At 43.0% G+C, this 12,500-nt stretch overlaps 1 pseudogene; it reads left to right on the top strand.

Moving 5' to 3' along the window:
• The window catches only part of LOC113380517, a 10,383-nt pseudogene extending 733 nt beyond the window's left edge, over nucleotides 1-9,650 (top strand).
• The last annotated feature ends 2,850 nt before the right edge of the window (nucleotides 9,651-12,500 follow it).

The raw sequence follows: 12,500 nt of genomic DNA, 5'->3' as shown, positions 1-12,500 counted from the left end.
GCACGGACGGTTATTGGCCGTCGGACCTAGTCCGGCATCGATGCCGCCTCGAGCTGTTAGCTACCGTGTCTCGAACGGACTCTATTACCGGTCAGCGATGCTATTGCTTTGGGTACTTTCAGGACCCGTCTTGAAACACGGACCAAGGAGTCTAGCATGTGCGCGAGTCATTGGGAAATACAAAACCTAAAGGCGCAATGAAAGTAAAGGTTGCTTAAGTAAACTGAGGGATGACGGACCGCATCTACGGATGCGTGCTCGCAATCCCGAGGCGTCTCACTCTCATTGCGAGAAGAGGCGCACTCAGAGCGTACACGCTGGGACCCGAAAGATGGTGAACTATGCCCGGTCAGGTCGAAGTCAGGGGAAACCCTGATGGAGGACCGTAGCGATTCTGACGTGCAAATCGATCGTCGGAACTGGGTATAGGGGCGAAAGACTAATCGAACCATCTAGTAGCTGGTTCCCTCCGAAGTTTCCCTCAGGATAGCTGGCATTCGATGAGCGAGTCTCATCCGGTAAAGCGAATGATTAGAGGCCTTGGGGCCGAAACGACCTCAACCTATTCTCAAACTTTAAATGGGTGAGATCTCTGGCTTGCTTGAATAGTGAAGCCAGAGATTTGGATCAGAGTGCCTAGTGGGCCATTTTTGGTAAGCAGAACTGGCGCTGTGGGATGAACCAAACGCCGAGTTAAGGCGCCTAAACGACGCTAATGGGATACCATGAAAGGCGTTGGTTGCTTAAGACAGCAGGACGGTGGCCATGGAAGTTGGAATCCGCTAAGGAGTGTGTAACAACTCACCTGCCGAAGCAACTAGCCCTGAAAATGGATGGCGCTGAAGCGTCGTGCCTATACTCGGCCGCCAGGGCATGAGAAACGTTCATAATAGTTTGTTTTGACGCCCTGGTGAGTAGGAGGGTCGCGGTGGTGTGCGCAGAAGGGTTTGGGCGTAAGCCTGCCTGGAGCCGCCATCGGTGCAGATCTTGGTGGTAGTAGCAAATACTCCAGCGAGGCCCTGGAGGACTGACGTGGAGAAGGGTTTCGTGTGAACAGCCGTTGCACACGAGTCAGTCGATCCTAAGCCCCAGGAGAAATCCTATGTTGATGTCGGTGTATTTTATTTTGAATTAAAATTTCACACCCATCGGGCGAAAGGGAATCCGGTTCCTATTCCGGAACCCGGCAGCGGAACCGTTTACAAGTCGGGCCCTCGCAAGAGAGTTCGTCGGGGTAACCCAAAATGACCTGGAGACGCCGTCGGGAAATACGGGAAGAGTTTTCTTTTCTGTATGAGCGTTCGAGTTCCCTGGAATCCTCTAGAAGGGAGATAGGGTTTGGAACGCGAAGAGCACTGCAGTTGCGGCGGTGTCCGTATCTTCCCCTCGGACCTTGAAAATCCAGGAGAGAGCCACGGTAGGTGTCGCGCCGGTTCGTACCCATATCCGCGGCAGGTCTCCAAGGTGAAGAGCCTCTAGTCGATAGATAAATGTAGGTAAGGGAAGTCGGCAAATTGGATCCGTAACTTCGGGATAAGGATTGGCTCTGAGGATCGGGGCGTGCCGGGCTTGGTTGGGAAGCGGGCGTAGGCCGATGTGCCGGGCCTGGGCAAGGTGAAATTGTCCTTGTGACTTAGATCCGAGCTCGGTCCCGTGTCTAGGCCCCCCGCGGATCTTTCTTGCTGCGAGGTTTCTGTGCCGGCTTCGGTCGGTCAGTCGTACTCTTCGGCCGCCATTCAACGGTCAGCTCAGAACTGGCACGGACTAGGGGAATCCGACTGTCTAATTAAAACAAAGCATTGCGATGGCCCTAGCGGGTGTTGACGCAATGTGATTTCTGCCCAGTGCTCTGAATGTCAACGTGAAGAAATTCAAGCAAGCGCGGGTAAACGGCGGGAGTAACTATGACTCTCTTAATGGTTGGGGTTCTTCGGGACCTCAGCTAGCAAGTGGCCTTCCTCCTCGTGGGTCCCACCGTGAGTACCCCTTCGGGGGGAAACTAAGCCACCTCTGTGCCTATGGACCTGTGGGCTGCCAACCCACTCGTTCCTATTATCAGTCGGTTCTAGTAATAATGCAAAGCCTCGGATGAATAATTCAAACTCGGGGGGGCCCGCAGGCCCTTCCATACTGACTGACACAGGAAATCATTCTTGCCGCTATCCCGAGTGTAATAAAGTATTTAATACCGTAGTAGGTCGTGGAGTGCACGAACAGAGGCAACACAAAGAGTGGTATGATAGCAGGATGGCGACGATAGAGCCAAAGAAAGCCAGATGGACGGAAGAGGAACAAGCGCTCATGGCTAAGGAAGAAGCAGCTTTAGTGATTAAGGGATCTTCCCATATAAACAAAGCCCTTCTGTCTGTTACACCGGGTCGAACTCTGGAGGCCATTAAAGGCCAAAGGAGATCACCGAAGTACAAAAGCCAGGTTGCTGATTTCGTTAATATGATGTCTAACCAAAATAACACCGAGCCTTGTTCTCCGGTTACTACAGATACCACCGGTAACGCACTATTAGAGGCACTGTCACAGGCAGTCTCGAGTACAGTAGAAAAATTTAATGATAAAATTCTGACGAATATCTGCCACTCAGTTAGCGCAATAACGCTAAGCGACCTAAAAGTAAGAGTTACTGACTATCTTAAGTCAATCTTTCCTCAGAAAAACAAATCACCACCAAAGCACATCAAAAGCACAAAAAGAGGAAAGCACCCTAAAAGACAAAATAAGAGACAACTTAGGAGGCACCAATACAAAATTACTCAACTACATTGGGCGAGAAACCCAACGAAGTGTGTCCAATTTATTCTTGATAACAAAGTTGTCTCTAACAAACCTTCAGCAGACACAATGACACAATTCTGGACCAACGTTATGACCGGAGATTCTACGCTATCGCCCGGGTCGGAAAAAGCGAGAACCCAAGATCTCTCGCACATATGGAAGCCTATAATCCCAAATGAAATAATTAAGAGCTACCCGGCCAAAAATTCAGCGCCCGGACCGGACGGGATATCAGCTAGCCTTTTAAGATCGATACCAACAAACACCTTGGTAAACCTGTATAACATATTCTTGTTCATGGGTAACATCCCCGAACAACTATTAGAATCTTACACTACGCTGATTCCCAAAAAGGATAATGCTGAGAATCCCGGCGACTTCAGACCGATTACGGTCTCATCAGTGATTACAAGGCATTTCCATAAGATTCTAGCTAAACGAATGACAGAGTCGATTAGAATTGATAATAGACAAACAGCTTTCCAGCCGATCGATGGATGTGCACATAACATATTCGCACTTGATTATCTACTAAAGTATCACAGGCAAAAATTTAAACCTGTATTTATTGCTTCAATCGACGTCGCGAAAGCGTTTGACTCGGTATCACATAAGGCACTAATTGATACCTTAAAATTTTACAACCTACCTGATAGATGTGTGGATTACATTAATAATATCTATACGAACAGCTGGACAAGACTCCGGTATGAAAACTGGTACTCGGATCCCATTAGTCCGAGGAGCGGTGTGAAACAAGGAGACCCTTTGTCACCAGTTTTGTTCAATCTTATTATTAACAGACTTATCGAAAGTGCCCCACCTGAGATCGGGGTTATGATGGAGGGAATGACGCTAAATATCTTAGCCTTTGCGGACGATATTGTCCTTGTGGCATCGTCTCAAAAAGGTCTTCAAGTACTGCTTGACCACGCTGACGACTTTTATCAAAGTGTGGCCTTATAGTTAACAACGCCAAGTCATTCTCTATTACCATCAGAAATGTGCCACACGCAAAGAAATCGATTATTGATAAGAGTATTAAGTTCAGGTGTGGTGGTCGTGATCTACCTGCTCTCTCCAGGGTGGAAATATGGACCTATCTAGGTGTATCTTTTACTCCGGAAGGTGCCGTATTGTGCGACCTGAAAGAGAAGTTACAGAGCATTATTGAAAAGCTATCCAAAGCACCGATAAAACCCCAGCAACGGCTATTCGCTTTAAGAACAGTCGGAATTCCTAGACTACTCCACCAATTGACGCTGGGTAACACCACACTTGGGCTTCTTAAAGGCCTTGACACAACTATAAGAAAAGCCGTAAGATCCTGGCTGAGGCTACCAACAGACACAACTAACGCGTATTTTTATGCAAGAGACAGAGACGGTGGGTTATCCCTTCCGTCTCTAAGATGGTTGGTGCCTCTTAGAAGAAGGGGAAGACTTCTTAATTTAGGAAGGACCGAGTCAAGTTACCATCAACTTGAATTAGAAAAATGTGTCAAACGCCTTACTGATAATGGGAATGTTATTACTTCGATCAAATTATTAGATGATAGATGGGCCAAACTGCTTCATAACTCAGTAGATGGTCGAGCACTCGCCAAATCATCGAAAGTTCCACAACAACACCGATGGATCACCGATGGCTCCAAAATCCTATCTGGTCGGGATTTCATTAACTGCACACGGCTCAGAATCAACACTATGCCGTGCAGGAGCCGTACAACCAGAGGCCGCCATGAAGATAGGTTCTGCAGAGCAGGGTGTAACGCTCTCGAAACACTAGATCATATTTTGCAAACATGCCATCGGAGCCACAGACAAAGGATTGACAGACATAACGCCGTCACTAAATACCTGAAACGAGCCTTAGAAAAGACCCACTCCAGAGTGGACTGGGAACCATTGTTCCACACTCCAGACGGAACACGAAAACCGGACTTGATAGCGTCGCAGGGACAATTCTCCATGCTGCTTGATACCCAAATTGTGGGTAGCAATGTGGATATGGAGTCGGCCCACAGACGAAAGATCAACTACTACAAGGGACTGGACGCCCTAATCAAGGAAAGATACAATACGTCGGAAGTAATATACGGGACAGTCACCTTAAACAACAGAGGCGTGTGGCACTACGAGTCAGCTAATTTTCTGCTATCAGGAAAGGTCATTAAGAAAGAAGAATTAAAGATAATATCTACGCGTGTATTGATTGGTGGACTGAACGGTTTTGGAGCATGGACAAAAACAACGTCCATAAAACGACAAGGAATAGGGTAGGATGTACCTGAGTTCAGCGTGCTGCCTGCGCATAAGATCCCATCAGGCACAAAACTAGGAGTTAGGTTTAGTGGGTATTGCCTTCGGGTCGAGTCCCACACTGCCTGGTCAACCTGGCGACCGGCGTGCGTAAATGCATTCCCCTCCTAGCCAAAAAAAAAAAAAAAAAAAAATAGCCAAATGCCTCGTCATCTAACTAGTGACGCGCATGAATGGATTAACGAGATTCCCACTGTCCCTATCTACTACTGAAAGGCTAAGTGGGACAGGTTCGGGGAACTGGTGGAGAGGGAATTCGACCAACAAAGTCTAGAGTCTCTGCAGAGGTTAGACCCAAATAGGGCTATTAAGATATTTAACAGAAAGCTAAAAGCAATCTGTGACAAATCCATGCCCAAAAGGAAAGCCGGAAGCAAGGTCATGCCATGGTGGTCGGAGGAGCTGACTTGTCTAAGGCGGGAAACTAATAGAACTAAAAAGTGTCTCTTGCGGGCCAAGAGACTATGTCTTGATGACGTACCAATCAAAATGCAGGCATACAAAAGGGCAAGAAATAACTATGTCAGAGAAATTAGAGAACGTAAAACAACCTCATGGAGAGACTTTGTGACAAGCGTTGGTAACGAAGATCCCTGGAGTATAGTATACAAAATTGTATGCGATAAAATAAACAAGAAGGCTTCTCTATGCTCACTAGAACTCCCTTCCGGGAACTTCAGTGAAACATGGGAAGAAACTGTAAACGTCCTTCTTAAAAAGTGCCTACCTACAGATGATCAGCAAGAGAACGCTGATCACATTAAAATTAGAGAAAACATACGCCAATATCAAAACCAGAACCTCGAACCAATCATCGACTCTGTTGATGTAGAACGGGCATTACTAAAACTGAAAGATAAAAAGCCCCAGGAGAAGACGGCTTCACTGGCGAAATAATTAAAAAATTATGGAGTCATAACAAACAAGCAATCCTTACAACACTAAATAAATGCTTTCAAGATGGCAGTTTTCCTACCGATTGGAAACAGGCAAACCTATGTCTAATTCCCAAACGAGGGAGTGAAAACAGAAAGCTTGCCAAATCATACCGCCCAATCGCCCTTCTGCCAGTGATGGGAAAGATCTACGAAAAAATACTCGTAGAGCGTATTAAGACAAATTATACAGAAATGAATATGTGCAATGCACGACAATTTGGCTTTAAGGCAGGCGTCTCCACGGAGGACGCACTGCTAACTTTTAGAAAATGCATGGCAACGAATATGAAGTATGTACTTGCTATATTTGTGGATATTGAAGGTGCCTTCGATAACCTGTGGTGGCCCGCCATCACACATAGGCTGACGCAGGCAAACTGCAGCAGCCATATGGTAAATATAGTCAAGGACTACTTTAAAAGGCGAAGCGCCTATGTAAGAGGCAACACGAAGAAGGTTGGAAGAGGCATGCAGAAGGGATGTCCACAAGGATCAATAATTGGTCCTGTTGCATGGAACTTCTGCATGGACGTTCTTCTAGACGGCCTAGTTCAGCTAGGAGAAAATGTGGAACCCATTGCATACGCAGATGACTTGGCGTTAATAATTAAAGGAAACTCCAGAAATGATCTGGAGAGCTGGTACCATGGCTCTTAAATGCGTTGAGGACTGGTGCGTGACGCATAAAGTGAGAGTCAGCAGTGGAAAAACTGTCGCAATGATGATAAAGGGCAAATTTAATGAAGGCAGACAACCGATTATCAAAGTTGACAACAATAGCCTGAAATATACAAAAGAAGTGCGATACTTGGGAATTACTATAGATAACAGGCTAAACTTTGTAGCGCACACTAAGTTTCTGAGGGAGAAGCTAGTCAGCTTCATCTTGAAAATCAGGAGGGTTGCAAAGGAGGAATGGGGCCTTAAAAGAGGCACCCTTGACACTTTGTACAAAGCAGTGATAATACCTATAGCAACATACAGCGCTGCTGCGTGGTTCGACAAGTCGTCCCACACGCACAACCTTAGAAACTTAAACGCCGCGCAAAGAATAATTCTGCTGACACTCACCAAGGCGTGCCGTACCACCGCAACAAATGCTTTACAAACAATAAGTGGCAAAATGCCACTAGACCTAGAAATTACACAACAAGGCATCATAAACCTTGTAAAAAGAAACGAGAAAGTTAGCTGGAACAATTACAATTTCAATCCAATAGCGAACCCAAGCAGGGAAACCCTCAATCTAGAGGTTAAAATGATAAATGAAGCAATAAAGCTGGAATGGCAGAAAAGATGGGAATTCGCAAACACGGGTAGGATAACCTACGGTTTCATTGGCGATATTACATACGCTACAAGGAACAAGTGGTTTAAACCCAGTAGAGAGTGCGTGTACATTCTGACCGGATACGGTCCGTTTAGGCACACACTTTACACAAGGGGCGCCACAGAAGACGACAAATGTCCCTTCTGTGGAGAAAGTGAGACAAGCACGCACATGCTGGTCATGTGCGACAGATATGATGAAGTAAGAAGGCAAAGCCTCTTTGAAATAGCAGGGAACACAAACCTTGATGTGTACCTGGAAACCAAAGCCAATTACCTGGGGCTTGTTGCTTTTGCAGCACGAGCCATTAAAACCAGAAATGAAGTGCAAAACCAAAGCTAAAACCTATAATCCAAACTGAAGCTAGAAATGCAGGACCGCCTCCACGTGGTTAGGGATGGAAACGTCAGCCCACTGACGGCCAAAGGTCCTGCACAACACCCACAAATATAATATTTTAAATTGAGAAATAAACAATTATTAAGTAGACGCTACATAGCAATGAGTGAAAGCTCGAGCTATACAGAATAAGAATAAATAATGAATGAAATGAATGAATGTCCCTATCTACTTTCTAGCGAAACCACTGCCAAGGGAACGGGCTTGGAAAAATTAGCGGGGAAAGAAGACCCTGTTGAGCTTGACTCTAGTCTGGCATTGTAAGGAGACATGAAAGGTGTAGCATAAGTGGGAGATAGTAATATCGTCGGTGAAATACCACTACTTTCATCGTTTCTTTACTTACTCGATTGGGCGGAAAGCGTGCGTCGAAAACTTGCGTTCCGACTGTCACGGTTTTCTAGAGCCAAGCGCATAAGAGTGGTGTGAGCCATTGGGACGATCGCCAACAATACTCTAGCGTGATCCGATTCGAGGAAACTGCGGCGGTACATCTGTCAAATAATAACGCAGGCTATATTTATATTTATATTTATATTTATATTTTATATTTTATATATATATTTTAGGGGAGAGGGAGAGGGAAGGGAGATTTAGAGGGAGAGGGAGAGGAGAGGGAGAGGAGAGGGGAGAGAGGAGAGATTTAGAGGGAGAGGTAGAGGGAGAGGGTAGAGGGAGAGGGAGAGGGCTATTAGAGGTATGAGAGGGAGAGGAGAGGGGAGGTAGAGGGATATTTAGAGGGAGATAGAGAGATGGAGATTGATATGAGGTCATTTAGATTTTTAGATTAGATTTACTTTCTTTATATTGATCAGGGATATTTATATTAGATGGATATTTATATTTATATTTATATTTATATTTATATTTATATTTATATTTATTATATTATATTTATATTTATATTTATATTTATATTTATATTTATATTTATATTTATATTTATATTACACCACTCTTATAGCCAAGCGCATAAGAGTGGTGTGAGCCATTGGGCCGATCGCCAACAATACTCTAGCGTGATCCGATTCGAGTTTGACTGGGGCGGTACATCTGTCAAATAATAACGCAGGTGTCCTAAGGCCAGCTCAGCGAGGACAGAAACCTCGCATAGAGCAAAAGGGCAAATGCTGGCTTGATCCCGTTGCTCAGTGTGCACAGGGACTGCGAAAGCATGGCCTATCGATCCTTTTGGCTTGAAGAGTTTTCAGCAAGAGGCGTCAGAAAAGTTACCACAGGGATAACTGGCTTGTGGCAGCCAAGCGTTCATAGCGACGTTGCTTTTTGATCCTTCGATGTCGGCTCTTCCTATCATTGCGAAGCAGAATTCGCCAAGCGTTGGATTGTTTACCCACAAATAGGGAACGTGAGCTGGGTTTAGACCGTCGTGAGACAGGTTAGTTTTACCCTACTGATAAATCGTCGTTGCGATAGTAATCCTGCTCAGTACGAGAGGAACCGCAGGTTCGGACATTTGGTTCACGCACTCGGTCGAGCGGCCGGTGGTGCGAAGCTACCATCCGTGGGATTATGCCTGAACGCCTCTAAGGCCGTATCCTTTCTAGACAAAGTAAGCAACGATATCTCTAGGAGTCTCGTGAGTCGAAAGGCTCAATACAATGTGATTTATTAGGTATTCGGCACACGCCGTTTATCGCACGAGCCATTTTTAGCCGAATGAGGCGCTGGACAGGGGCGATATCCGTCCGTTATATCTGTCTTGCCTATAGCGGTCGATCATGGGTTACTAGTTCGATGTAGAGACTCGGAATCGTTTGTAAACGACTTAGGTACCTGGCGAAGTGTTGTACTCGGCAGAGCAGTTACCACGCTGCGATCCGTTGAGACTCAGCCCTTGGCTTGGGGATTCGTCATGTTGGCTTGACGTCACCCCACGCTATAGAGCATAAGCCTTAAGCCGTCGCATTGCAGCATGCCACAATCAGTAGGCTTGACAGTCGAAAACTTGTACATGCTGTACATGTGACACTTCTTCGGTATCTACCTAGCTATTTTGTACAACGTGCGTGAGTCAGCACGTAAATCAAAACTTATCGACAAATTCCAATACTAGAAATATTCATTATTTCTTTCAATAACCATAATGTCAAGAGAATAGTTATAAATATTTTGTAAGTTTACGAAATATATGTTTTTAAGAGAAACTTTTCATAATTTTTTAATATAAATATATGATATAATTCATTAAATTCTAAATAGGGAGAATGTTTTTTGCTAAATTTCTTGGAAATGCGTACAAGTTGCTAATAAGCAAAGTACGTATAAGTTATCTATAATGCAAAATGCGAGTTGTCAATGTGTAAAATACGTGCAAGTTGTCAATTTGCAGAATGCGTGCAAGTTGTCAATTTGCAGAATGCGTGCAAGTTGTCAATTTGCATCATACGTGTAAGTTGTCAATGTGCAAAATACGTGCAAGTTGCTATTTTTATTTAATTTTTGTAATATACTCTAAATAATTAGTAACTTCCAACCTATAAATATTTCGATTCTTTTATAATAAAATATTCAGTATATTTATTTCCTTTTTAACAAAATATTCAGTATTTATATATAATTTCAAACTACATCAAGTAAACTTTCAGGGGACATTTGCGAGTAAGCCTAACCTAGAATCTTGCATCGAAACAGGTTAAAAACATTTTCCGGCTTTTTGAAATCAGTTACTTACGGGTACATCAGACTACATCAAGTAAACTTTCAGGGGACATTTGCGAGTAAGCCTAACCTAGAATCTTGCATCGAAACAGGTTAAAAACATTTTCCGGCTTTTTGAAATCAGTTACTTACGGTACATCAGACTACATCAAGTAAACTTTCAGGGGACATTTGCGAGTAAGCCTAACCTAGAATCTTGCATCGAAACAGGTTAAAAACATTTTCCGGCTTTTTGAAATCAGTTACTTACGGGTACATCAGACTACATCAAGTAAACTTTCAGGGGACATTTGCGAGTAAGCCTAACCTAGAATCTTGCATCGAAACAGGTTAAAAACATTTTCCGGCTTTTTGAAATCAGTTACTTACGGGTACATCAGACTACATCAAGTAAACTTTCAGGAGACATTTGCGAGTAAGCCTAACCTAGAATCTTGCATCGAAACAGGTTAAAAACATTTTCCGGCTTTTTGAAATCAGTTACTTACGGGTACATCAGACTACATCAAGTAAACTTTCAGGGGACATTCGCGAGTAAGCCTAACCTAGAATCTTGCATCGAAACAGGTTAAAAACATTTTCCGGCTTTTTGAAATCAGTTACTTACGGATACATCAGACTACATCAAGTAAACTTTCAGGGGACATTTGCGAGTAAGCCTAACCTAGAATCTTGCATCGAAACAGGTTAAAAACATTTTCCGGCTTTTTGAAATCAGTTACTTACGGGTACATCAGACTACATCAATTAAACTTTCAGGGGATTTGCGAGTAAGCCTAACCTAGAATCTTGCATCGAAACAGGTCAAACTACTTTTGTAGAAAAATATTGTTTTTGGGTTTTTAGGAATGACATATATTTATTCTATTATTTATTTACATGACATGGTTTAAATACAACATTTTTATTTCTTTAAGTTACATTTTTATTTAAAATAAAATTTCTTACATTTAGCTAATACAATTTAAATAAATTAATATCTGAAATCTTGCTTGCTTTCCAGTCGAGGATGCTTTTCACGAGATAGTAGTGTCGCTGTCATAACACCTTCGCGATTTTGCTCTAATACGCGTTTTGATACATTAGCCAGTAATTGAACATGTCTCTCAGTTCCCTGAATGTGGACCGGAATTTTAGGGTCACTCCATGGACACTCATTGCTTTGTAGATATTGTACTAGATGTTCATGAGGAATTTTTAGCGTAAAGGCTGGTTCGGATATATTTGAATAATCATCCATATCTATCATATTAGTATAGTCGGTGCATTCGAAATTTATTTCGGGTGTTTGTAATCTCTCAATTGCGTCAGGTCTTCCACATTATACGGTAATATAAGATTTTCTTATAGCTGAATCTCGTATTTCCTTTTTATTATCAAACAACATTGCTAATAAAATATTTTCCGAGTGAGCATAGCATGCGTTTTCTTTAGCAATATTGTCACAATTTGTCTTAAATTCGAGTCTAAATATTGCGTCCAGCTAATAAATTTATAAAATAATATACTACCATACACCACAGAGTTGTAATATTTAATGTTGAAGTACATTGGAATATATACTTTCATTACGTAGTTGCCAGAATTTTCAAATTTTGGATGGCTTATTAGTAATTACATATAACCGAAGTAACCTACTAGCCTTCGTGAGCCAACGGGAATGTGCTATTGGCCCTGGTTCATGTTAGCTAAGTCTGTCGATACTTCTCCAGAAGCAACTGCTTTAGCTATTTTTATTAAATAACTTGAGTCAGTTGTCGATTCAGCAGGACTTATATCAGCCAAATTTTCAAGTGGGATTGTTTCAAAGTCTTTTACCGGCTGGAAGTATATAGGAAAAAATAAATTATATTGAATTTGAACATAGGGTATTAAAAATAGTAAATATGTTATAACTCACCGGTATATTTTCGCAGGTTTCAATTTGTTTGTCAATATTCCAGTTTTTGTTCGTGGTCCAGTGGTCAATGATTTTTCCAATAGTGTTAAATAAATGGCGACGAAGTGGAAGTTCGTTTTTAAAGTGGAGAAGACACACAAACC

This window comes from Ctenocephalides felis, unplaced genomic scaffold, assembly GCF_003426905.1.
Source record: "Ctenocephalides felis isolate EL2017-DRISC unplaced genomic scaffold, ASM342690v1 CF-g0.4_SCAFFOLD_02194, whole genome shotgun sequence".
NCBI lineage: Eukaryota > Metazoa > Arthropoda > Insecta > Siphonaptera > Pulicidae > Ctenocephalides > Ctenocephalides felis.
The sequence above is the reverse complement of the archived record's forward strand: the minus strand, read 5'-3'. Positions and strand labels throughout refer to the sequence as shown.